The following is a 26,131-nucleotide window of genomic DNA, read 5'->3' on the forward strand; positions in this document are numbered from 1 at the left end:
TGGGGTTTGAAAGTATCACTGTCAATGATAACAGTAATAACACTTATCTAGTGTTTTGTAAAATGTTTTGCTCACAGCCGAGGTAGGTAGTATAAGTATTACTGTCCCCATTTTATAGACAAAGAAACAGGCTCTGAGAGGTTCTGAGGCTTTATAAACATCCACCTTTCTCCCCTCCTCACCAAGGATGCTTTAGTAACCCTACTTCCGTTGCTGTGGTGCTTTTAATTCCTTCCTTCCTTCCTTCACTCATTCATTCAGTCTATAAACATTTCTGAAGCAGGTATTATAATGGGTCTTAGCACTGAAAGCCTCTCACAGTCCAGCTCCAGACCACTTTCCTAAATTTATTCATATTGCTCCCCTGCCCTGTCTATTCCGATCAAATCAAGCATCTCCTACTCTGTGCCCTATCCCAGGCTGGTCTCCATGCCTGAAAGGTCCTCCCCCTTCACATCTGCCTCTTAAGATATTTAGCATCTTTCGAGACTCGATTCAAATGTCAGCTCCTTTGGGAGCCTTTCTTGATTCCCTCTCCCTCCTGCCCCCTCCACCACCATTAGTGCTTTCTTTCTCCTCTAGCCATCTGCATAAATGTTGTATGCCTCCAACAGAATGCAAGCCCCTTGAGGGCAGGGATTCTTTAATTTTTCTCTTAGAGCCCCCAAGGTCTAGTATAGGGACTGGCATGTGAGAATGAGAAGCCACTAGACATGTGATTTCATCAGGATAGGGAACTCTTGATTAGAAAATTCTTTCCACCAATGCAGGTTAGCAACTTCTCTGAAATTTATGGTTTTAGGGTACTGTCCAGAAAACTTAGTTAATATGTGACAGAAGGAGCATTTGAATTCAGATTTTCCTGATTCTAAGGCCAGCTCTCTATCCACTCCTCCATACTGTCTCTTTCTCTGTGCCATGAATACAATAGGTGTCTAACAAATGCTTGTTGAATTGCCTTGAATACAGTAGGTGTTTAACGAATGCTTGTTGAATTGCCTTGAATACAGTAGGTGTTTAAAGAATGCTTGTTGAATTGCCTTGAATACAGTAGGTGTTTAACGAATGCTTGTTGAATTGCCTTGAATACAGTAGGTGTTTAATGAATGCTTGTTGAATTGCCTTGAATACAGCAGGTGTTTAATACATGCTTGTTGGGTTGAATTCCCCAAGAGTCACAGTGCTATTAAGTGTTAAAGCCAAATGTCAAGGACTGGTCTCCTTACTCTAATCCATTCTGTCTACTATATTATATTACTCTGATCCTTATTACAAGAAAAAAAGGGAGGAAAAAAAACCTAAGAAGCTTAAGTATTTCACTCATGATACAGAGGCCTCGAAGGGAGATAGCCAGGCCAAGCAAGCACATAATCAGGAAATAATCATACACTGACTTACTTGAGGTGGGGGAGAAGCAGCTGTGTCAATGTGCAAATCCTACTGCTGCTATCAGGGTAAACTCGAGAAAATCTCTGCCTCCTCCCTGGCATGCTCCGGCCAACCCAGACTCTGCCAGGATTTTCACAGAGGGTTTTCAGATCCCTAGGTCCCAATCAATCCTTGGCACCACTCCTTGTTCCAGCTGGTGCCTCTGCAACAGTCCACTAAATAACCGGAGTCTGTCCGCCCCCTTAGAAGAAGAGATTTAGGAAGACAGTCTGTGGCTGCATCCAGGCTCTGTTAGCTTGTGTGACCCTAAGCAAGTCACTTTCCCTCTTGAGGCCTCAGTTCCCTTCACTACAACAAGAGGAGGGTGGACTCAGGGATCTTAGACGTCCTTCCCAGCTCTAAATCTCCTCATTCCATGAACCTACAGTGGAATTTTCTCATTTTACTTATACTCCACAATTTTCCCAACCCCTACCAACACTGCCTCCTCTGATTGGTTGTCTGGTTCTGTGTCTGTGTCTTGTCTCTTTAAGTAACTGGTAAATCTCCCAAGACTAGAGCCTGTGGAAGACAGGATTTAGAGAATGAAAGGATCTCAGAGGTCAACTAGTCCAACCCATTCAGGTTACAGATCATATTTTAGGGGAAATGACTTGGCCAAGGTCATGCAGAGCAGAGATTCAAATCCAGGTCCTTCAGCTCAAAATCCAGTGATTAATTACTTATACTACTATTAATAAAATGAATAAGTGATATTCTAATCATCACTACCACCACCACCATCATCATCATAAGGATAGCAGCTGAACTTGCCATTTCATTGGTATATAGGCAGGGTTCTTAACCTGCAGTCTGTAGATAGTTTTCAAGGGATCCAGGAACCTGAATGAACAAATATATATATATATATATATATATATATATATATATATATATATATATATATATATATATATATATATATATATATATATATCCTGGGGGCGGCTAGGTGGCGCAGTGGATAAAGCACTGGCCCTGGATTCAGGAGGACCTGAGTTCAAATCTGGCCTCAGACACTTGACACTTACTAGCTGTGTGACCCTGGGCAAGTCACTTAACCCCCATTGCCCCGCAAAAAATAAAGATAGATAGATAGATAGATAGATAGATTTTTATATATATATATATATATATCCTTATTTTTTTCACTAAACTCAAACTGAAATTGATTGTTTCCTTTAATTATAAATAAAAAATTACATTCTGAAAAGGAGTCTAGGAGTTTCACCAGATGGTCATAGGAATCCATGATACCAAAAAAAAAAAAAAAATTAAAGACCCTGTTGTAGAAAGAACTCCCATGTGGAAAAAATGCCCTCCACTAATGAAGGTCAGCAACTTGTCTGCAACTTATGGTCTTGAAGAATTGCCCAGAACTCTGAGAGGTTCTGTGACTTACCCAAGGTTACTCACTCAGTATGTGTCAGACGTGGGATTTGAATTCAGGTTTCCCTGACTTGGAAGCAAACTCTCTATCCACTTTACCCTGCTGACCTTTCAATAATATATATGGTAATATAATAATAATAATAATAACCTGATCTTTATACAGTACTTTAAAATTTGCAAATCTCTTTGCATATCTCTTTACTAAATTATCTCCATTGATCTCACATCAGCTCTATGAGATGTTATTTTTATCTCAATTTGACAAATGTAGAAACTGAATCTATTAAGTAATTTGTACAGGTCCACAAGCTTGTGGTACAGTGAAAAGAATACTGGTTCTGAAGGTGGGACCTGGATTCAAATTCTGCCTTTAACATTTTATATGATCTTGGACCAGTCAATTTACTTCAGTGGTCCTTAGTTTCCTCAACTATAAAACAAGGGGACTGGATGAGATGCTCTCTGAGGTCCCTTCTCTCTCCAACTCCTATCCTTTGGAGCTAGAATCACATGATCCTATAGTCCCAAGTATCTGAAGTAAGATTTGAACCCAAGTCTTCCTAACTCCAAGTGCACTGAGTTCTGTATATTGAGTTCCCAGCACAGGGCCACTTTCTCAACAAATGTCCCTTGATTGGACTCCCAGTGGCCTTTCTATGTAATCTGAGTGATACTGATTAGCTCAGTCTGTTATTGAATGATGACCAGGCCTTGCTGTCCTCCAACCTTTGGGACCCTGTGGAAGGTGACAGAAACATAATTTAATTCCATGCAATACACACTTAAGCCCCTTCCCTGGGCAAGGTTCTATGGTCAGCTCTGAAGAAACAAGCTCTTCCCTCAAAGAGCTTCCAATCTAATGGGGGATGGGGGGAGCATTTATTAAGAGCTTAATGTATGCCAGGCACTGAGCTAAGCATGATAAGGGGGGAGGGATGAGTACCCAGAGAACTATGATATATGGGAGAGACATAAGTATGGAAAAGTCCAAGTAAAGCACTGAAAGAAATCTGAGACAGGAGAGATCATTCCTCCTGGAGGGAAGGAGGAGAGAAAGTTCTGGCCTTGAATGAAGACAGCACCTACCACAGTCCCTTGCCCAAGCAGTGAGGCAACACAGTATAGTAGATAGAGCACTGGACATAGAATCAGGAAGACCTGGGTTTGCATACTGCCCCAGACACTTGTTGGCTGTTTGACCTTGTACAAATCACTCAACCACTGTTTGCCTCAGTTTCATTGTGAGGAGGATTAAATGATATAATAATTGTAAAACACTTAGCACAGGGCCTGGAACATAGTAATAGAGAATAATAAATAACAAGAACAATAATTTTTACTGATTAATGTCACTGAATACCTTGATCTTTATTTTTTGGCTGGCTTTTGGACAAAGAAACTGGGGGGTGGGGCTGTCACTTTCCCCATACTTTGCTCATTGATTGAGGGAAAGGGGCAAGGTAAACATTGCTGGGGAAAAGACATGAGGCCCAGTTCTGGGATCTATTTGGGACCCAGAAATTTACCACTCTGCTTCTTTCTATCCATAGGCAGGAAAAAAAAATTCTGCTGAAACTAAGCCAACTCCTCCAGGCCCAGCCTCAACGTTCGTCCTCTAAACTTTTCCAGACACAAGCACAGCATCGTTGGTATTCAGGGGACATCGGTGCTGGTTAATGCCATCCAACTCTTCTCCCAAGTGACATCCCCTCTCTCCCCTTGTCCTGCATGCCCCCCCCTCCCCCAGGCACAGACAACTCATTTCTGATTAACGGCACATCCTCCAACCTCCTCAACAAATGTGGTGCTATAACTACTTGTGAGCACACTGCCAAGAAGCTTGGGCTGGCCATGGGCTCTGCATCTTTATAGCCCAAGGAGGAGATGCCCACGTATGTCTTCTCTCCCTCTTTGCTCAGAACACCCAACCTGGATGTTAGAGGCCCCTTGATGTTTATAGCACCTTTGTAGCCATGGGGTTGCTGCTCACGTCTCAGATGCTGGGGACAGAAGCAAGAGCATGATGGCACCTGGGTCTAACCATCCCCTTAAAAAAAATAAATAAATAAATAAAGGAACGGCCTTACCTAAAAGCAGAATAGAAAGCCACCCCAGGTGACAGAGGATCTTACAACTCAGAAGGTCAAAACACAGAGAGACCCTAGAACAGAGAATGTCAAGAATGGGAAGATGTTTAGAACTGAGAATGTCAGAGCTAAAAGGGGCCTTAGAACAGGAAACACCAGAATTGGGAGGGGTCTTAGAACAGGGAACATCAGAACTGGGAGGGGCCTTAAAATAGAGACTGTCAGAGTTGAAGGGGGAGGGGGAGGGAGGGGAGTAGAACAGAGGCTATCAGAGGACCCTTAGAACAGGGAATATCACACCTGGGGAGAAGGAGGGAATAGAACAGAGAATATCAGAGATAGGGAGTCTAGAACTGAGAATGTCAGAGTGGAAAGACCCTTAGAAAAGGAACACCTAAAAACTTGTAAGAGACCCAAGAATTCAGAATGTCAGATCCAGGAGAAACTTTAGAACATAAAATGCAGGGGTAGCTAGGTGGCGCAGTGGATAGAGCACCGGCCCTGGAGTCAGGAGTACCTGAGTTCAAATCCAGCCTCAGACACATACTAGCTGTGTGACCCTGGGCAAGTCATTTAACCCCAATTGCCTCACTTAAAAAAAAAAAAACATAAAATGTCAGAGGTGGAAGATACCTGAGAATAAAGAATGTCGGAGCTGAGGAGAACCTTGATGCCTTCTATCTAAATGACCTTAGGCAAGTCTGGGTCTCAGTTTCCTCATGCATAAAATGAGGGAGCTGAACTAGCTGGCCTAAGAGGTTCCTTCCAGCTCTGGACTTCTGTCTGGGCCAGGGATCTAATGAATGTCATTCTATAAAACAGAATATCAGAACTGGTAGAGGGGCTTGAAGATATAGAATGACAGCAACAGACAGTTCCTAGAACAATAGGAATCAAAGCTAGAACATTCCTTCTCTGTACCTCAGTCTCATCTTTAAAATAAGAAGGTTGGAAGAGATCACCTATCAGGTCCATCCCACCTCTAAATTTATAATTCTTTGATCCTTTCCATTTCAACCAAATCCCATTCCATATTCTCTGTCTCTGACATGTCTGCTCCTAGAGTTCAGACAAACCACGGATCCCTAACACACCAGAATACAACAGTCATGGATTCATACAGTGTTAGAGCTGACAGAGACCTCCAAGCAGGTAATACAAGAGTGCTCCATACTCATATATAGCATTTTAAAGTGTTCTCTTTTCTCACAACCCTGTGGGGGCAGGTCCCACAGCATATGTACCATTTTCTTATGTGAATGTAATAAGTGGTTATTATGCCACAGGAAATGATGACAAGGGTAGTTTCAGTGAAACTTTGGAAGACTGGTATGGGTTGACAATTTATACAGTAACAATAACATTGTAAAAATAAACAACTTTGAAAGACTTAAGAATTGATTGATGATATAACCAACCACATTTCCAGAGGACCCATGATGAAACATGCTGCTTATCTCCAGATAGAGAAGTGATGGACTCAGAGCCCAAATAAAAGTATGTTTTCCCTTCCTTCCTTCCTTCTTTCCTTCCTTCCTTCCTTCCTTCCTTCCTTTCTTCCTTCATACCTTCCTTCCTTCCTTCATACCTTCCTTCCCTCTTTCCTGCCTTCTTTCTTTCTCCATTTCTTTCCTCCTTTGTTCCCTTTTTCTTCCTTCCCTTCCTTCTTCCCTCCTTCCTTTCTATTCCTTCCTTCTTTCCTTTCTTTCTTCCTACATTCCTTTCTTCCTTTCTTTATTTTTCTTTTGGGCATATTTAATGCAGAAATTTGTTTTACAAGACTATACATATTTGTAATGGACTTTATTTTTCTTGCCTTCTCAATAGATAGGGGAGGGAAAGAGGAGGAAGAGCATTTGGAACTGAAAATAAAATAAGGAAGTTTTTTTTATCCCCTCTACAACATTTTCAACAATTGGTCCTCCAGCCTTGGCTTAAAATCCACCAATGATAAAATAGAAATAAAAATCTCTGGGGGCAGCTAGGTGGTCCAGTGGATAAAGCACCAACTCTGGATTCAGGAGGACCTGAGTTTAAATCTGGCCTCAGACACTTGACACTTGCTAGTTGTGTGACCCTGGGCAAGTCACTTAACCTTCATTGCTCCACAAAAAATAAAAATAAATTAAAATTAAAATCTCCAATGAAGAGAAACTCATACCTTTCCAAGTCTTATTCTACTTGCAGATAACTCCAATTATTACTTTTTTATTTTGTTATTGTGATGTTTAAAATTTAAATTGTGGTCGCCTTAAATCAGAAGCTACAGCACCAGTCTAGCCTAGAGTTCCAGCCTGGTTGAGTTCTTCCTGAAGTCCTCCTCCAGGAGCCTGCTTTAATCAGGAATACACAGCAAACTGTTTGTGGAAGCTTTTTCTAGATCTGGAACAGAGGCGGTCCTTACACACTGCTTCAAGGTGATTGGTTGGCGTCATCCAAATCCATTGGCTTTGAAGGTGTTCTCAAGTTGAGTTCACAGTCTAGTTTCTTAGAACAATACCTTCTTAAGGGATAGCCAGGTGTGATTACAATCCAATTAACTTGAAGTAGGCTTAATCAGCAGTCAATCACTCTCACTTCATTCAATCAGTATAGATTAATCTCCAGGTGGGTCTCTGAGTATCTGCTAAATCCCATTATTTCATCACATTATATTTTTGTGGGGCAATGAGAGTTAAGTGACTTGCCCAGGGTCACACAGCTAGTAAGTGTCAAGTGTCTGGGGCCAGATTTGAACTCAGGTCCTCCTGAATCCAGGGCTGGTGCTTTATCTACTGTGCCACCTAACTGCCTCAGATAACTCCAATTATAAGAAAGTTTGTCCTGACATCAAGCCTAAATGCTCACTTTTGCAACCTTCCCCTTCATTTCTAGTTCTGCCCTCTGAGAGCAAGTAGTGGGGGGAAACCCTCATCTGTTTTTCACATGAAAGACAAACCACTTGAAGACAGCCAACTAGATCTCTTCTCTAGCCTATCTCCTTGGGCAGCTAGATGGCACAGTGGTAAAGCACCGGCCCTGGATTCAGGAGTACCTGAGTTCAAATCCGGCCTCGGACACTTGACACTTACTAGCTGTGTGACCCTGGGCAAGTCACTTAAACCTCATTGCCCTGCAAAAAAAACAAAAACAAAAAAACAGTTCATCTAGCCTATCTCCTTGAAGTCCCTGCCCTCAGTGATCTTACAGTCTAGAAAAAAGACAGTTATAATAAGGGCATTCAAGAATTGCCAAAGTGCTATGTGAAGTACAAAAGGGAAAATGTCAAAGATGCTTCCCAACTGTCAAGTCTAAGAGTAAGGTGGAAGATGGAGAAAGGTTAACTTCATTCACTACAAGGAAAACCTTCCTAATAATTCGAGCTATTCCAGAGTAGAATGGGTTGTCTTGGGACATACCCAACTTCCCCTGACCTTCCAAAGGAAAACCAGAGAATCATTTGTCATGGAAACTATTGAGGGGGGGCTTGTGACAGAGCATGGGTCAGAAGAGATGAATAAAGGGCTCCTCCAACTCTGAGTATCTGGAATTCTATTTCTTCGATTTCTGGGGCTTATAACCAGTTTGACCTAAGAATGAGCCCCATCTTCAGGGTCACAAAATTACCATTGGCCATGGACGAAGATCAAAATGGAGAATCAGATGAAACAAAAGTTAGCCCTGGGGTGAAAATAAACTTTCCAGTTGTTTTTAAGCTTCGGACATGAGCCAAGAATGATACTCCCCCTTCTCCCCAGACCGACAAAGGGCGACCGCCAGACAGTAACCAACGGGTCAAAAGTCATCCATAATTGCCTGCAACATTTCCCTAGTTCTGTTATTATTGACCTGTTTTTATTCATTTAAGTTTTCCTAGGCGCTCTCAGGTTATCTTCCACTCAACCTTGTCAAGCGCATGCTACTTAATCCCAGCCTGGGGGACAGTAAATCTAGTAGTGGGATGCAACACAGTGTCTTAATAACTGCCCTAGATGGGATAAGGCCACTGCATTATCTCCACACCGAAGGAAACCAACTCCATTACGAAAGGTCAGGTTTAAATGATATTAGAAGAAGAGAGACTGAAGAAAAGCAGGTCACAGGAAAGGAAGGCTCTCTCTCACATGGGGCCTCAGGCTTTTCATTTAAATGAGATAAGAAAAGTCACCAATATTCCCTAAAAACACATCCCTCTTTCAACCCTTTGCTTGGGCCCCCAGCCTGACATTTTCTTCTTCCAGAAATCAGTTTTTCTTACCAGGAAATGCATCAATTTATTGACTTATTTTTAGAGGCAGAGTACGATGTGGGCTGTGCCCAGGTCACTCACACCTCTTAGAATTCCTGGCTGTATACAAACCCAGCTCCAATGCCCCTTGGAGGTGACTCTTCCAGAACTATCTTATTCATGCTCACTTTCTCTTCAAAACTACCTGGTATTATTTCCCACATTCTTGATAATTACTTCTGTGTCCATATAGGATTCCCCCTCCCACCCCTACCAAAGAAAATAAGCTACCTGAGAGCAGGATTATATTTTTTAGTCTTTGTATTCCCAGTACCTAGCACAATTCCTGGCACATCATGGGCATTTAATATATGTTTGGAGTTAAACTGAATTTCACAGTGCAGTATAGTGGCAAAAGTACTCAATTTGATGTCAGAGGACCTGGGTTGGAATCCCAACTCGGCCTCTTGCTAGCTGTATGACAGGGGACAAATCCATTTGTCTTTGTGCCTCAGTGTCTTGATCTGCAAAATGAGAAGGTTGGCTTAAATAACCCCTAAAATCCCTTACGCTCTAGATCTTTGGTTCCATGGTGCTAGTGACTTCACCTCTATGGAATTCATAAAATGAGATGTCTAGATGTTCTCCGAGATCACATCTAGCAATAAAACAAGGATCCTATGGATGATCTCAAAGATCCCTTTCAGCTCTGAAGTTCCAATAATCTACGTGGATCCCCACCAGGTTGCTCCACATTAGCCTCTACATAGGGGACACAACCTTCCAGAAAACCCTGCCCTTTGAGCGGCATGTCTTCTTATCTGATCTGCTTTTTGCATCTCTGTACTTGAGATGTTTATTTCTGGCAACAAGTATGATCAGTCCTGCTCTGCCTGCTGCTTCCAGGTCACTCCTCTGAATGGTGACATTGTGGAATGGGGCAGAGGGGACACACAGCATTCACTAGAGGTGAGTGGCTTCCTGGCTTCCATTTTTTTCAGTCTATTCTCTTTCTGTTTTTTGGTTTTTGGTGAGGCAATGGGGGTTAAGTGACTTGCCCAGGGTCACACAGCTAGTGTCAAGTGTCTGAGGCCGCATTTGAACTTAGTTCCTCCTGACACCAGGGCTAGTGCTTTATCCACTGTGCCACCTAGCTGCCCCCTTTCAGTCTATTCTGAAGGTGAAGTCCATTCTAAAAGTGAATTTCATTCACTTATCTTATCACTCATCTTGTCTTTGGTCAAGTTTCTCAAGTGGATTTGATGTTGTAAATGCAATAGGGAAAATATCATCTGCCAACAAGTACCAGGGTGGGGTTTTTGTTGTTTTGTTTTGCAGGGTGGGTTTTAATGTCTAGGTTCAAGACTACTGGGAAATGCTTAAGATTAGAGTACCTAGAGAAAGCAGAAATAGCCTCTACTCCATGCAATGGGAATTACTATAAATGTGGAGTTAGAGGTGACAGAAGAGTGATATGTAATGGAAACAGGGACATGGGTTCAGGATTCTGGTTTAGCCACATAACAGTGGGTTAAATCACTTGACCTCTATGTGCCTCAGTTTCTTCTTCTGTAAAATGACAATGACACCTTCTCTGCCATCCAATGTAATAAATATCTCACAGAGTTGATACAATGACATGGAAAGGACGCGGCTAATTCCCACCTGTGCCACCTTATCTGAATCACTTAATGTCCATGGGCCTCAGTTTCTTCATCTATAAAATGATATGGTTGAACCAGATAACCTCTGAGCTCCCTTTCACCTTTAAGTCTATGAGCCTTTGGTCATAATTCGAAATGTAAAAGCGTTTGAGGGGGCAGCTAGATGGTGCAGTGGATAGAGCACAGGCCCTGGATTCAGGAAGACCTGAGTTCAAATCTAGCCTCAGACACTTGATACTTACTAGCTGTGTGACCCTAGGCAAGTCACTTAATCAACCCTCATTGTATTCAGCACTGATAAAAGATATCTTTGTACCCTCAAAAAGGAAAAATATAGGTGCACCTTTCTAACTTATTATCAAATGAGATAAGATTTCTAAAGCACTTAGTGTCTGGCACATAGCAGACACTTAATGGTTATCTCCTTCCCCTCCCCTAATTCTCACAGCCTATAGTGTTATCTATTATATATAGATATACTTAATATTATCTTCAGTGAATGAATGAAAAAAAAACATTTATTAAGCATTTACTATGTACCAGCTGTTGTCCTAAGTGTTGAGGATGTAAAAATTTGGGGAGGTAGGGCAATGAGGATTAAGTGATCCAGGGCCAGTGCTCTATCCACTGCACCACCTAGCTGCCCCCGCCCCCCAGTATAAATATTTTTAAGAAAAATAAGGCCTGCCCTAAAGGAGCTGACATTCCAATTGGGGAAACTATACATATGGGAAAGTGGTGATCATGGCAGCGTATTTTGTTCTGAGGAGGATGGTGGTGTCCATGAGCCACGGCAGGCTGATGGTGAAATGGTCTGGGTGGATGGGACATGAAGCAAAAGCATGAGTCAGACTGGACTCCTATTCTATCCCATACAGGGATAAAGGCCTGGATTCTGAAAGACCAGGCACAGAAGTCCAAATCTCAGGTCCATGTAGAGGGTTCTAGTTTAGATGGAGAGATAGCTAGGAGAGACGGATGATGAGATGGCCTGAGTGGGCAGCTGGAGGGGATATGAAGCCAAAGCTAGCTGGCTTTGTGTGTCATATTCTATCTCCTGGGAGCCCAAAAGGCAGAGGGGGGAAAGCTGGCCTCAAAACCAAGGGCCTATATTCAAATCTTGGCTCTCACTTATTAGTTTTTCAATCCTAAGCTACCACTTCTCAAGGGTCTAAACAACTCTCTAAGAGTCTAAGTTGCAAAGAAGATAATGACTTGCCTTAACAGAGGGAGTTTTTCCCCCTGGAAGCTCTCTATGCCAGTGACCTCACAGATCCAGTCCCCATCCTAGTATATATTTCATCTTTAGTTGTTCCTCTTCAGTCATTTTTCAGTTGGGTCTGACTCTCTGTGACTCCATTTGAGATTTTCTTGGCACAAATACTGGAGGGGTTTGCTATTTCCTTCTCCAGCCCATTTTACAGATGAGGAAACCAAAGCAAACAGGGTTAAGTGACTTGCCCAGGGTCACACAGCTAGGAAGTGTCTGAGGTCTGATTTTAACTCGGGTCTTCTTGATTCCTGGCCCAGCACTCTATCCACTATGGTATCACCCACTGCCCTACATCTTAGTAGACTGCAAAGTCATGAGATCAGGGTCTATGTTATATCAACAAAGCACACTATTGTAGGAGACAATACAGGCACTTATTGATGGAAGGAAGTAAGTTACAGTGAATGGAATATTGGGCTTGGAGTCAAGAAGACCTGAGTTCAAATCCTGCCCCTGCTATTTATTAGTTGTATGACCATGAGTAGTGATTTAAGGAAGGGAAGGAAAGGGAATAAGTGTGTATATACAATCCATTATGTGCCAGACACTCTGCTTTACAAACAGCATCTCATCTGATCCTCACAAAAACCTTCCAAGGTAGTTGTCATTGTTATCCCCATTTTACAGTTGAGGAAACTGAGGTAAACAATAGTTAAGTAACTTGCCCAAGGTTACAGAGCTAGGAAGTGTCAGAAGCCAAATTCAAATTCAGGTCTTCCCAACTCCAAGCCCAGTGCTCATCCACTGTACCACCTTTATGTCTACCATGTCAATCAATCGTTATTTAGTTATTACCGGTATTAAGTTATTAAATGTCTACTATGTGCTAGATAGGACAGCTAGCTGGTACAGTGGATAGAGCAATGGCTTTGGAATCAGGAAGACATCTTTCTGAGTTCAAATTTCCTCAGTTTGTCTCAGTTTCCTCATCTGTAAAAGGAGCTAGAGAAGGAAATGGCAAACCACTCTAGTATCTTCGCCAAGAAAACACCAAATGAGGTCCCAAAGAGCTGAACGTGATTGAAATGATCAAACAACAATAAAATATGCTAGGCACTGTGCTAAGCAATTGGAATACCAAAAGAGGAAAGAGCAGTCCCTTCCCTCAAGGTGCTTACAATCTTATGAAGGAGATGACCTGCAAACTAATATATACACACAGGATAAATGGCGAATGATTAACAGAAGGCAGTCATTATAACTGAGAGGGGTTGAGAAAGGCTTCCTGTAAAAGATGGGACTTTAGTTGGAACTTGAAGGAAGCCAGGATGATCTATAGGTGGAAATGGAGAAGGAGAGTATTCCACGTATAAGGGATAGCCAGAGAAAATAACCTAGAGCCAAGAGATAGAGTATCTTGTTCAGGTGACTTGATTTTGAATCAAGGGACCTGAGTTCAAATTTGATCTCTGCTATGTATATATGTGACCTGGATCTCATTTTCCTCATCTATAAAAGGGAAATGATAATATTTAGGATACCCTCCTCAATGGGTTCATAGATCCAGAGCTGGAAGGGACCTCGGAGGCCACCCAGATCAACTCCCTTATTTTATAGAGGAGAAAACTGAGGGTCAGGGAGGGTCAGTAATTTGTCCAAGGACAAAGGTAGTCAGCAGCAGAGGCAGCATGTGAACTAAGAGCCCCTGACTCTAGGTCAAGGTTTGTTCCACTGTACTATACTGGGTTGTCATGAGACTTAAATAATACTATTTGGTTTTTGTCTTCCTAACTCCAGTATCTACCATAATGCTTGGCATATATCAAGAACTTAAGAATTATTTCTCATATTGGATTGAAATGAAATAATGTTTTCAAGCCAGGGTGATTTCAACAGCTTCTCCTAGCTCTAAATCCTCTGATCTTATGATTCCTTCCCCTTTCCCATAACCATATGTGCCTGATGCCAAGGAGGGGTCATATCTTGGGGCAGTGTGACAGAGGGGAACAGGTTTTAGACTTGAATCTAGATATCTAAGCCTGCCTCTGATACTAATTTCTCTGAGCCTCAATTTCTTCATCTGTAAAATTGGTATTCTTTCCTTTTTCCATTTGAATAGTGCCCATTTTTAATTAGGAAATATAGAATACCTAAAATGAGTATAGAAGAAAATGAAATAACAGAGGATAATAACATCTGTGACTGACTTGGGCAAGTCACTTCACCTCTAAGCCTCAGTGTCCTCACCTGTAAATGGGAATAGTAATGTCTACAGCCCCCTCTAACCCAGGGTTGTTGTGAGTTTCAGCTGAGATGAGTATGTAACATGCTTTTTAACTTTATAGTACTGCAGAAATGTCATGTTTTTAATCATCTAAACTTTGTGTCCACCCAATGTTGACATTGGCTCAGGGCTCAGTAAACAGAGTTTTATAAATGGTTGATGTTACTGTTACTCTTCAGTTAATTTTTGTAAAGTGAAAGTTTTCAATAATCATAATGTGGAACACATGAGTAGAGGAATGCATGCTGTGGCATCCGGAACACATGGGCTTAGTTCCCACTTCTAGCACATATTGGCTGGGTGGTCCTCAGCAAGCAATTCCCAATCAGGAAATCAAGGACTGAGGCAGAGGGTGGGTGGAGGACATGCATGACTAGAGTGCATTGTGCCTAGATATGGTTTGCTCTCACTGGAAGGGGAATAGAATGGGGTGGGGAAGAGATGGAAGAAGGTATCGAAGAAGCATTTGTTAAGTGTCCTTGGCTAGGCAGTGCAGTAAATAGAGTGCTGGGCCTGGAGTCAGGAAGACCTAAGTTCAAATACAGACTCAGATACATCCTTGTGTAAGATCCTAGGTAACTCATTTGACCTCTGTTTACCTCAGTTTTCTCAACTGCAAAATAGGGATAATAATAGCACCTACCTCAAAGGGTTGTTTGAAGATCACATGAAATGATATTTGTAGGGGGGCAGCTAAGTGGTGTAGTAGATAAAGCACTGGCCCTAGATTCAGGAAGACCTGAGTCCAAATCCAGCCTTAGACACTTGACACTTACTAGCTGTGTGACCTTGGGCAAGTCACTTAACCCTCATTGCCCCCACCAAAAAAAAATAAAAGAAATAACAATTATAAAGCACTTAAGACCATACCTGACACATAGTAGGTACTATAGATATATGTAATCCCTTCCCTCACAACAACCTGTGAGGTAGATGCTATGATTATCCCCATTTTGCAGATAAGGAAACCTAGGCTGAAAGATATGCTCAGGATCACACAGCTAACTGTGTATCATCTATCTATCTATCCCTCTATCTAGTATTTGTGGTCAGATTCAAAATCAGGTTTTCCTGGTTCCAGACCCACTGGTCTATCCACTCCACTGCCTAGCGCCTCCTAGTCACAAGCATAAGGCCTTAAGGCAAATAAAAGATTGCCAAATAGAGGGTGGAGTGCAGCAGCAGCATGGCAGGATGGTGGCCAAAGTGACTGAGGATAGACGAGAAACGTCTCTCTGTGTATATAGGAAGGAGGGCACATGCTAATGAAGAAGGAAAGGGAGAGCTGTCTAAAGAAACTGATGTGGCTGCACAGGGAACTCCCTGACCAATTCTGATTTGTTACAGATGTGGACAAGAGGTTGGACAAATGGAGTCATATAAAGAAAATCATTACACTCTAAGAAATGAAAAATGATCTTAATTTTCTTCCTGATACCAAGGCTTGTCTTCTACAGAATAGCTCTATGCTATATGACTGTATTCTATGTAGCTAGGGGTTGTGTAATGTCGCATTCTCCAAAGAACTAAATTTGAGGATCACCTAAGAGGTCATGGAGAAGTGCATGATGGATGTGAGGAGGTTGTAATATATCCCAAATGAGGAAAGGAGAAGCTGTATAAAGGATGTCTTTAGAAAAAAGTTTGGCAAGTTCAGGGAGTCATGAAAATACATGTGTGAATTAATACAGAATTTAAAAATGAAAATTAAGAGAATGATCTATTCAGTGATGGCAATTATATACATGAAAACAATGCTGAAATGCAGCCTAACTCAGAGTAATGGTGATAATCAATCTTGTTACAGGAGAACCAACAATGAAACTGATAATGAATCCCTGAAGGATGAAACTGACCATGAAATCTACTAATGAAACCAACTTCCACTCTGTACAGAGATGGGGAAGGGGATTGCTCCAGGTAAGAGACCCATGACATACCCTGTTAAGTGCAGTAACTTAGACAGGTTTCACTTAACTTTTTCACTGTTAAAATAGTGGATTCAGCAACATAGAAGGGCAGGTATAGTGTGAAATAATTGTGGGGAGAAAGAAAAAACAAAACACATTAACAAAGGCTGCCTCTGAGGACAATGAGTTTCTCTGGTTTTTCCAAAGAAGGATCTTCATGATCATTTTCTGGGGATACTGTCCAGGGGGTTCTGAGGCTTGCATAGGTTAAACTAAATGACCATTGTGGTCCCTTCCAATTCCCAGTCGGGTTACTTAAGAAATTACTTTCACCTATTTGTACAAAAATATGCATAGCAGCTCTTTTTGTGGTGGCTAAGAATTGGAAATCAAAGGGATACCCATCAATTAGGGAATGGTTTAACAAGCTGTGGTATATGATGATCATGGAATATTATTGTGCTATAATAAATAACAAGCAGGATGATTTCAGATAGGCCTGGAAAGACTTGGAAAGACTTATATGAACTGATATATGTGTGTGTGGTGTGTGTGTGTGTGTGTGTGAAGTGAGAAGAACCAAGAGAACATTGTGCACAGAGACATCAATATTGTTTAATGAAGAACTGTGAATGACAACTATTCTCAGCAATACAATGATCCAAGACAATCCCAAAGGACGATTGATGAAGCATACTATCCACCTCCAAAGAAAGAACTGATATTGATTGAACACAAACTGAAGCATGCTATTTTTACTTGCTTTCATTTTTTCTTTCATTCAAGTTTTCTTATACAAAATGACTAATATGGTAACGTTTGACATAATTGCACATGCATAACCCACATCTGATTGCTTACTGCCTCAGGGAGGGGGGAAGGGAGGGAGAAAAGGAGGAATAAAATTTGGAACTCAAAACTATAAATAAAAATGTTGATTATTAAAAGGAAGAAAAAGAAATTTCTTTTCCTCTATATACCTCATGTATAAAAAGAGAATGCTGGAGCAGATGCATCTCTAAAGCTTCCTGGCATTTGTGATTTTAGGATCCTCCAGTCACTGCTCTGTGACGTCTTTTTCCCACTTGCCAATAGGTCAGTGGATCTTTGACCTCATTGGCTAGGGTCCTCCCTTCAATGATGCAAACCACAATTCATCCATACTTGCCCATCTCCCCCATGTCCTTCCAAAAATCCACCATAGTGGGTCTACCAGAGAGCAGGGGGCCTTCCCTATACTCTTGACATTGTTTGGATACCAATGGAGCATGTAAGTTATCTCTCCACTGATCGTCCCTTGATCTCACCACATGGCTGGCCCATTTTTTTCATACCTTTCCATACCATGACATCCTTTACACTCCTTCTCCTGTTCTCATTTGGAATGTATTACTACCTCTTCACCTCCAGCATGTACTTCTCCTTGACCTCTGGGTCATGAGAGAACTTCAGTCCTTTGAAGAATGCAATATTTCATGACTCCTACCTATACATAACACAGTCATATAGCATATTCTGTAGAGGACAGGCCTTGGTATTGAGAGGAAAATTAAGACCATTAAAAGCACTGCAATGTTTCCCAAAGCCTGATCTCATCCTGTTCAGTTCTGGGGCCAACACATTGTCCATCTTCTGCATTTGTTCACGATACAGAGAAATGAGAGACAGAGATACAGATATGATGGATTAAGAGAAAAAGATAAACAAACAGATAGATAGATACACTGATGGACCAGCCCTATAAATTGTCCATCAAAAGGTAACAATGGTAAACGTTGGAAAGCCATGTGACTAAGTGCAGAAAGAGACCTTCAAATAGAGAATGTCAGAACTGAGAGGAAGTTTAGAATATAAAAAAATATCAGAGGAAGAAAGGATCAAAGAAGAGAGAATGTCAGAGCTGGGAGAGATCTTGAAACATGGAATGTTAGACCAAGGAGGGATCTCAGAACAGAAAATTTCAGAGCTAGGTAAGTCCTTAAAAAGAGGCTATCAGAGCTGGGACAGAACCCTGAACAGAGAATTTCAGAGCTGGGAGAGGCTGTAGAACAGAGAATGTTCCACATAGAAGGGAATAGGTTTTTATACAGCACCTACTATATACCAGGCACTGTGTTAATCACTTTTTTTTTTGGTGGAGCAATGAGGGTTAAGTGACTTGCTCAAGGTCACACAGCTAGTACGTATCAACTGTCTGAGGTCAGATTTGAACTCAGGTGCTCCTGAATCCAGGGCCTGTGTTTTGTAATCACTTTTTATGAATATTATTTCATTTGATCCTCAGAATAACCCTGGGAAAGAGTTGCTATTATTATCTCCATTCCCTTCTATGTGGAACATTATCTTTTCTACAACCTCTCCCAGATCTCAAATTCTCTGTTCTAGGTTCTGTCCCAGCTCTGATAGTCTCTTTTTAAGGACTTCCCTAGCTCTGAAATTTTCCATTCTGAGATCTCTCCTTGGTCTAACATTCCATATTTCAAGATCTCTCCCAGCTCTGACATTCTCTCTTTTTTGATCCTTTCTTCCTCTGATATTTTTTGATATTCTAAACTTCCTCTCAGTTCTGACATTCTCTATCTTAAGGTTTCTTTCTGCACTTAGTCAAATGGCTCTCTAACATTCACCATTGTTACCTTTTGATGGACAATTTATAGGGCTTGGTTTTTAACCAAGGTCAAGTGACTTGCCTAGGGACACAGAGCTAGTAAGTGTCTGAGGCTGAATTTGAACTCAGATCTTCCTAACTCCAGGTCCAGTGCTATAGTCATGCTGCCTGGGGACTGGAAAGGACCTTGATCCAATTCCCTAATTTTAGAGAAGAGGAAACTAAGGCCCAGAGTGGCTAAGTGACCTGCCCAAGGTCACATAGGTAAGAATTGGTAGAGACAGGATTCAAACCCAGGCCTTCTGACTCCAAGCCCAGTACTCTTTTCTCCGACTGACAGCATCCACTCATCTAACAGAGCAGTAAATTTGGAAGGAAACCTTGAAAATGCAATGCTGAAATTGACTTTTGCAACTAGAAAATATCTTAGAAGAGAGGATGTCAGAGCTGGGAGGGCCCTTAGAGAAGGGAATGTCAGAGCTGGGAAGGGTCTTAGAACAGAAGATGTCAGAGTCAGGAGGGACCTTAGAACAGGGAATGTCAGAGCTGGGAGGGGGCTTAGAACAGGGAATGCCAGAGATGGGAAGGATCTTAGAAGAGGGAATGTCGGGGGCAGGTAGGCGGTGCAGTGGATAGAGCACCGGCCATGGAGTCAGGAGGACCAGAGTTCAAATCTGGCCTCAGACACTTGACACTTACAAGAAAGAAAGAAAGAAAGAAAGAAAGAAAGAAAGAAAGAAAGAAAGAAAGAAAGAAAGAAAGAAAGAAAGAAAGAAAGAAAGAAAGAAAGAAAGAAAGAAAGAAAGAAAGAAGAAGGAAGGAAGGAAGGAAGGAAGGAAGGAAGGAAGGAAGGAAGGAAGGAAGGAAGGAAGGAAGGAAGGAAGGAAGGAAGGAAGGAAGGAAGGAAGGAAGGAAGGAAGGAAGGAAGGAAGGAAGGAAGGAAGGAAGGAAGGAAGGAAGGAAGGAAGGAAGGAAGGAAGGAAGGAAGAACAAGGAATGCCAGAGCTGGGAGGAGCCTTAGAACAGAGAATATTCCACATTAGGCATGGACTGAGGACAGTTACTTTTCTAAGTCACTGCCATACCATATTATGTTAAATATATCTGAACTGTCCCCTGATTCTACTTGTTTTCAAAGCTTAGTACATAAGCAGCAATGTTGTTGGGGGAAGGGATGGGCTTTTATTGGCAAGATAATGTTCAAAGATGCCTTTCATCACTCCTTGGGTGGTTCACTTAGACCTCAGCACCGCCGGAATCTGATGGGTGTCAATTATCCATCTTGTTACCAAAAACCTCTAGGGGTAAGCAAACTCAATCTCAGAGAAGCAGCTGCTTCCAGCAGCTGCTGTGGAATCCAGCCTACAGATGGAAACCAGCACCACAGGAGGTCTGGAGTCCTTGTGAGTAAGAGACCATTCTATCCATCCCTACCATCAGGGTACTGCCAGAGGTGCTGTACCTCGCCCCCCCACCCCTTCAGCCAGGACCTCCCTCCCAGGATTAAAGGTGAGGCAGCCTTCCATCTAGACATTCATTTAACAGCCATTGTTTAAGTACCTACTGTTTGCGGAGCCCAATGTTCTAAACTGGGGGAGATAAAAAGATAGCTCAGGGAAGGTAAGGGTTGGAAGGGACCTTAGAACAAAGAATCATAGACTTGGGGAAGGGAATGAGTTTTTACATAGTACCTACTATCTTTCAGGTACTGTGCTAATCACTTTTTATAAATATTATCTCATTGGATCTTCACAACAACCCTGGGAGGGTTTTATAGTTGAAAAAACTGAGGTTAATTGACTTGCCTAGGTTCATACAGATGGTAAGTGTATGAGGCTGGATTTGAACTTAGATCTTCCAGGCCCAGCATTCTATCCATGCTTGTGACTAGAAACGATCTCAATCCAATTCTCTAATTTTACAGAGGAGGAAACAGAGACCCAGGATGGCTAAGTGACCTGACCAAGGTCATATAGGTAAGAAATTGGCAGAGGCAGAATTCAAACCCAAGCCCTCTGACTCCAAGCCTAGTACTCTTTTCTCTGCTTGACAGCACCCACTCATCTAACAAAGAGTATTAAGCCTGGATGAAACCCTAGAAAATGGAATGTTAAATCAGGGAAATATCACAGGACATGTATGAAGTGTTGCAACTATGTATCTTAGAACAGAAAATGTCAAAGCAGGGAGGGACCTTGGAACAAAGAATGTCAGAGCTGGGAGGGGCCTTGAGAACAGAAAATGTCATAGCTGGGAGGGGTCTTTGAGATCATCTAGTTCAATCCCATCATTTTGCAAATGAAACTAGGAAATTGGAATTTAGAGCTAGAAGAGTCCATAAACATGTATTACATACCATTCCAGGCACTGTACTAAGCATTGAGAATACAAAGAAAGGTAAGATGGCCTCTGCTCTCAAGGAGTTCACAATATAATTTTAGTGGTTGTTGTTTAAATGTTTCAGTCATGTCCAATTCTTCATGACTCCTTTTGTGGTTTTCTTGGCCAAGATACTAGAGTGCTTTGCCATTTCCTTCTCCACTTCATTTTTTTTAAAGGGGCAATGAGGGTTAAGTGACTTGACCAGGGCCACACAGCCACTAAGTGTAAAGTGTTTAAGGCTGGATTTGAATTCAAGTCCTCCTGAATCCAGGGCTGGTGCTTTATCCACTATACCACCTAGCTGCTCCTCTACCTCATTTTACAGATGAGGAAACTGAGGCAAACAGGGTTAAGTGACTTGTCCAGGGTCACACAGCTAGTAAGTATTTGAGGCCAGATTTGAATTCAGGAAGATGAGTCTTTCAACAAAATGCAAGAAACTATGTATTTTTTTAAAAGCTACACACAGGAAAAACTGGAGATAATTAAGAAAGAGAAGGCACAAGAATTAGGGAGCATCAGGAGATCATCTGATCTACCCACCTACCTCTCATTTACGGATAAGGAAATTAAAATCTGGTAAGATGAAGGGAAGTACATGCATAGTAAGATCACATGCCAAGTAAATGCCACAATGGAGGACTTGACGTTGGGTTCTCTAATAACTACATGGTCATCTCTGACTTCAGGCAGGTTACAGCTTCATAGGGGTAAGACCGAGGATGGCAGGGGAACAAGACAAGATCCAGCACTGCCCTCTATCAAGTTTACCCGAGTTATGCTTAATAACAGCACTGTAGACTAGCATGAGAGATACAAAATAAGAGGTCCAAGAAAACAGTGATCATTTCCATGGGTGCACCAAGGAAGACTTTTTATAGGAGACCCAGAATTTGACCTGGACCTGAGAAAGAAAATAGTTTCAATAGGCCAGGGGTGAGGAGGGAGGGAAGGAAGGAAGGAAGGAAGGAAGGAAGGAAGGAAGGAAGGAAGGAAGGAAGGAAGGAAGGAAGGAAGGAAGGAAGGAAGGAAGGAAGGAAGGAAGGAAGGAAGGAAGGAAGGAAGGAAGGAAAATAGGCAGGCAGGCAAGGGAAAGGAAGGGAAGGGGAAGGAAGGAAAGGATTAAAGGAGGAAGGAAGGGGTAGGAGAAGGAAGGTGGAAATAAGGAAGCAAGGGGAAAGGAAGTAAAGAAGGAAGAAAAGGAGAGGGAGAGAGGGGAAAGATGGAGAAAGGAAGGAAGGTAAATCAGATAGCAGGTCCCCATGAGAGATGCTGCATCTTAGACAGATGCCTTTGAAGAAGGCCCAAAGCCTTTGGCTGACAGTCTAGAGAATGCCTGACACCCGTTCTGTCTTCATTTTGTTTGCAAATGATGATACAGGATAATGAGTGCCTGGAGAGAACCATCCGACAGTGAAGAATGAGCCGGGACTCACCGGGTCTGGTAAGGAAATGTCTGAGCTCTAGAATCCCAGCATTGGCAGGGCCACAATTGCCAACCAGTCCAATCTGCACCTAAACAAGGCTCATCCTACAACACTCCTGATAAGTGGGATCCAGCCTCTTCTTGAAGACCTTCAGTCATGGGAAGCTCACCACCTCTGGAGCCAGTCCATTGCCATGTTAGGAAAGTCCTCCTTGGTAGGAAGAGTTTTTTCTGACATGAGGCCTAAATTTTCCACTTTGCAGTTTCCCCAATCGCTTCTAGTTCTGCCCTCGGGGGCCAGGTAGAACAAGGCTAATCCCTCTTCCATATGACAACCCTTCAAATACTTGAACACAGCTATATGTCCTACCTACATCGTCTCTGGGATAAAAATGTGTGTGGGGGATGGGATGCACAGTGAGACATGGAAAATGTGGGAGCAAGAATCCACTTGCAAACAAAAGAATCTATCCTAGACAAAGGGGCAGTCACCTCTTCTGGTGCATGGAGTGTGAGGAAGTCACGTACTTAGGAAGGTATGGGTAACAGGGCAGGGCAAACAGGACTGAGCTGGGAGTTAGGGCTCTTGGGTTCCATCCTTCCATGGCCTTGAGTGACAGTAGGCTAGAGGGCTCATCCCCTTAGGCATACAATGCCTAAGCTGTAGAAGGCTGAGTTCCTTTTCCAAACTGGGATAATGGCCCTATGAATGAATGAACGAATGAACGAACGAACAAACGAACGAACGAATGAGAAAGCATTTATTAAATGATTACTATGTGCCACACACTGTGTTAAGTCTGGTGATACAAATACCAAAAGCAGGCCAATCATTACTCTCAAGAAGCTTACATTCTAATACAAGGAAACAACACATATAGGGACTGGTAGCCCCAAAGGAATGAAGTTTGGACGAGTTACTGAGGTGATGTGTAGAGCCACAAATGACCATCTTTTCCTGGAAGGATGGTGCTGATTTGATTCCTGTTTCTAAAGCTAATGAAGAAAAGGATGTAGGGAAGGGCAGCAAAGATACTTCCAGGCAGCATGGCATGAAGATAGCTGGTTCTTAGACAGGCTCAAATAGGGAAAGTATTCACCAAGTAAGAGTCCAGGGCCCCTGGGTAGGATCAAGGCAGAGGCTAGAACCAAAGGACTTTATACAAGATCAGAGAGCAGAGGGCTGGGACTGGAACTCTCCGGGGTTCTGAACCACCAATCCAAGATTCCCAACAAAGGTTCTGACCTCACCAGGACAGCCAGGGCTTACCAAGCAAAGACTCACCAGGAGACTACTGTCCTGATTCATATATCACATCCTTGCTCATTGGAATGGGTAAAATAATATAGTAGAAACTGGGTTGGTCTAGGGATCCAGAGATCCACATTCTAAACAGGGTCATAGATTTCAAGCTGTAAGAAATCTCAGAGGTCATCAAGCATAGTACCTTCATTCTACAGATCAGAAAACTGAGACCCAAATAGGTGACACAGCTTACCCAAGGCCACACAATGGTATGGAAAGGATTTGAACCCAGGTCCTTTGACTTCAAATCTAGCAATTTTTCTACTATCTAATTAATATCATAGCACTTAGAGCTGGAAAAGACATCAGAGATAATTGATTATCATACATTTCAAACTTGAAAAAACCTCAAGGGCCATCAAGTCCAACCTTCTCATTTCACAAAGTAGGAAACTGAAGCTGATAAGTTGAGTGGCTTTATTTGTTCATAGTATCATAGGGTTAGAGCTTGAAGAAATCTTGGAGGTCACTGAGTTCAACCCACTCATTTTACAACTGAGGAAAACTGAGACAAACAGAATGAAATGACTGTGTGCAGGGTCACACAACTAGTAAGTATCTGAGGCAAGATTTAAACTCAGATCTTCCTGACTCCGAATTCAGTGCACTTCTTGGCTTCCAAGCTCCAGTAGTTAGTAATCATTAAAGATGAGATTTGAACTCAGTTCCCTGATTCCAGAACCAGTTATTAATCCATTACACCATACCCAAACCCTTCATTTTATAGAAGAATGAGACCCACAGAGGTTAATCCAACAATCAACAAATAATCATTATGCACCTTCTATGAGGCAAGCACAGTGTCAATTCCATATAAAGACAAAGCAAGCAAGTCCTACCCTCAAGGAGTTTACATTCTATCCAGGGAGTCAACAACCACACATAAAAGAAGATACAAAAAAAAGATACAAAGAAAATACAACATTATTTCAGGAAGAGGGAGGAGTAAGCAAGAGCACACAGGTAGTTGGTAACGGAGCTGGGATTGAACTTGGGCACCCTAAGTTCAAATCAAGAACTTTCCACCATAACTTGCTGTGTGATCTTGAGAAGAATAGCCCCCTCTCTGGGCCACAGCTTTCTAATCTGTAAAATGGAAATAATACTTTTACCATCAACCTCACATGGTTATTGGAAAGAAGGCACTGTGTAAATCCTAATATGCCAAACAAATGTGAGGTAGCAACTGCTGATGTACCTCACTCCCCTCCATGTACTCTTCAATTCAACAGCTTCCTGGCTGTTCCACAAGACACTCCATCTCTTGGCTCTGAGCATTTCCTCTGGCTGGCCCTCATGCCTAGAAAACTCTCCATCTTCAACTCTACCTACCAATGTCCCTGGCTTCCTTTAAGTACCAACAAAAAAAATCTCATGGAGCAACTAGGTGGCACAGTGGATAAAGTACCGGCCCTAGATTCAGGAGGACCTGAGTTCAAGTCTGACCTCAGACACTTGACACTAGCCGTGTTACCCTGGGCAAGTCATTTAACCCTTATTGCCTTGCAAAAAAAAAAAATCTCAGTCCCTCTTAACTCTAGTGCCTTTTCTCTGTTAATTATTTCTAATTTATCCTGTATATGATTTTCTTTGTATATATTGTCTGCAAGCTCTCTTTCCCAATAGATTGTAAGCTCCTTGACATCAGGGACTGTCTTTTGCCTCTTTCTGTACCCGCAGGGTTTAGCACCGGCACATAGTAGGCAAATAAATGATTGTTGATTGACTAATAGTGCCTGCACACTAAGATTACCTTATGTGTACTTTCTGTTTGTTTGTGGGTTTTTTTAGTGAGGCAATTGGGGTTAAGTGACTTGCCCAGGGTCACACAGCTAGTAAGTGTTAAGTGTCTGAGGCCGGATTTGAACTCAGGTACTCCTGACTCCAGGGCCACTCTATCCACTGCGCCACCAACTGTCCCTATTATGTGTACTTTCTAATAATTAGTTTTTTACATGTTGTCTCCCCCATTAGAGTGTGAGCACACTGAGGGTAGAACTGGTTTTCCCTTTCTTTGTATATCCATTACTTGGCACTGTGCCTTGCTTAATAAATCCTTGTTGACTTGTCTTGACATTATTATTAACAGATGAACCTTTATTAAGCATCTCCTATATACGAGATACTAGGAGCTATGGGGAAGGGGCTAGAGAGGGCAGCTAGGTAGCTCAGTGGATAGATGAATAGGCCTAGAGTCAGGAAGGCCTGAGTTCAAATCCATCCT

At 42.2% G+C, this 26,131-nt stretch overlaps 1 protein-coding gene across 9 annotated transcripts in view; it reads right to left on the bottom strand.

Annotated features, from left to right (window-relative positions):
* Positions 1 to 26,131, bottom strand: part of RPH3A (rabphilin 3A) — a 344,443-nt gene that overhangs the window by 220,798 nt on the left and 97,514 nt on the right. The window contains exon 1 of one of the 9 annotated variants that reach the window (XM_043977134.1): positions 4,908 to 4,927. The exons of the other annotated variants lie outside the window; for them this stretch is intronic. The gene's annotated coding sequence lies outside the window, so the exon portion shown is untranslated. Of the gene's footprint in view, positions 1 to 4,907; positions 4,928 to 26,131 lie in introns of those variants that run through there. 9 annotated transcript variants of the gene reach the window in all.

The sequence above is a fragment of the Dromiciops gliroides genome, chromosome 1 (genome assembly GCF_019393635.1).
Source record: "Dromiciops gliroides isolate mDroGli1 chromosome 1, mDroGli1.pri, whole genome shotgun sequence".
In the NCBI taxonomy this organism is placed as follows: Eukaryota; Metazoa; Chordata; class Mammalia; order Microbiotheria; family Microbiotheriidae; genus Dromiciops; species Dromiciops gliroides.